Raw genomic sequence first — 1,577 nt, 5'->3', positions numbered from 1 at the left:
TTCCCGTTTGAGTACTTTCAAATTTAGACCCAGTGCTGTGGAAGGGCGCGGACTTGTGCGGTGTTACCCCCTCGACGGGGGCTATCTCCCCTGGACTAGCCCAGGGAGGGAGAGGCGGAGGAGGGTAGTAGTCTCAGGAGGCTGTTTGGCGTCTTGTGGTGTGAGCTCTTTGCGCTCTTTGTTGCGTGAGGATTTTTGAGCTTGGTGACCTCCCCAGCCCGGGAAGACTCGTCGGGCTCCCGGTCGCCCAAGTCCTGGTAGCGAGCTCTCTGAGATGCTCGGTTCGTTCGGTCGGCAGGAAGAGCCCCCCAGTTGCGACTTCGTTTATGTTAGGAGACCAACGGGCATAGATCCCGTCTAGTTGGAGCGCCAAACAAGCGCTGTTGCGTGCCGGCCGTCGTTTCCCGTGCGGCCTGACCCGGGGGCGGAGTGCATGAGACTAACCAGCCGTATGCACCCGCCCCCCGCGCTGTGCTTCGGCCCTGGGCCCCCGGCTTTTCAGCCCACAGTGTAATCAACGTCATACATACATACATACATATATACATACATACATACATACATACATGCACGCCAGACGAGGCCCGACAAATGCGCCGTTAGTTGATCTCGCTACTTTAAATCAAACTGGGCACGCTGTTGCGCGCGCTGTGTACCCCCCGACCCCCTCGACCCACACCAGCAACCAGTAACTCGAACTGGACGGACATATACATACATACGGACGGACATATACATACATACGGACGGACATATACATAGATACGGACGGACAGACCTGAAAACATGCTTTGAAATACTGTTGTTGTGTAAGCGGGTTAACATTGGGTGATGGTGGGTAAGCGCACATGTTCTCTCATGAACAGATGAAGAGAGAGGCAGAGAGTGTGTGTCTGTGTGTGTGTGTGCAGATAGGCGCGGTGAAGCCGCCACACACCAGCTTTGTGTAACTTCTTTTTCGACACGGATAACGAACACTAACCGCGAACCCGCGGGCCCCCCGGGTAGAGGGCCAGAGCACTCGCTGCACCAGAGACACAAACACAGACTGGCAAACCGCCTAGGCCCTGCCCTTGGCCAAGTCATAACCCCCGAGCAATCAGCCTTCCTACCTAGGCGCCTCATTGGAGCTAGTGTGCTATTCCTGCGTCACCTGTCACACCTCCTTCGCAAGCAGAACCGCCGGGGGCTCCTGGCATTCCTGGACTTCGCCAAGGCCTATGACACGGTGGATCGTGGGTTCCTCCTGGCAGCAATGGAGACCATGGGTGCAGGGCCACAGCTCTGCGCCTGGGTACGGCTGCTGCTGAGCGAAACGCGAGCCAGAGCGATGGTGAATGGCTACAAATCGAAGCTGGTGAACATGGAAGCAGGGGTACGGCAAGGGTGCCCCCTCGCACCCTTGCTCTACCTCTTCGTTGCTCAGGCCCTACAATGCTGGCTCCGGAGCCAAGACGTGGGGATCAAATTACAGCCAGCCGACTCACAACCAGTCACCGCGTGCCAATATGCGGATGACACGGAAGTGGCGCTGCAGGGTGAAGACTCAGTACCATCGTTCCTCCAGGCCATGGACA

The 1,577-nt window shown here is 57.2% G+C and overlaps 1 protein-coding gene across 1 annotated transcript in view; it reads right to left on the bottom strand.

Annotated features, from left to right (window-relative positions):
• VOLCADRAFT_93498 (uncharacterized protein) overlaps positions 1–1,577 on the bottom strand; it is a gene marked incomplete at both ends in the record, with an annotated part of 30,466 nt that overhangs the window by 2,345 nt on the left and 26,544 nt on the right. The gene's annotated exons all lie outside the window — the stretch shown is intronic.

This window comes from Volvox carteri (assembly GCF_000143455.1).
Source record: "Volvox carteri f. nagariensis unplaced genomic scaffold VOLCAscaffold_32, whole genome shotgun sequence".
NCBI classification, from domain to species: domain Eukaryota; kingdom Viridiplantae; phylum Chlorophyta; class Chlorophyceae; order Chlamydomonadales; family Volvocaceae; genus Volvox; species Volvox carteri.
This window is presented reverse-complemented; position numbering and strand designations above follow the sequence as displayed.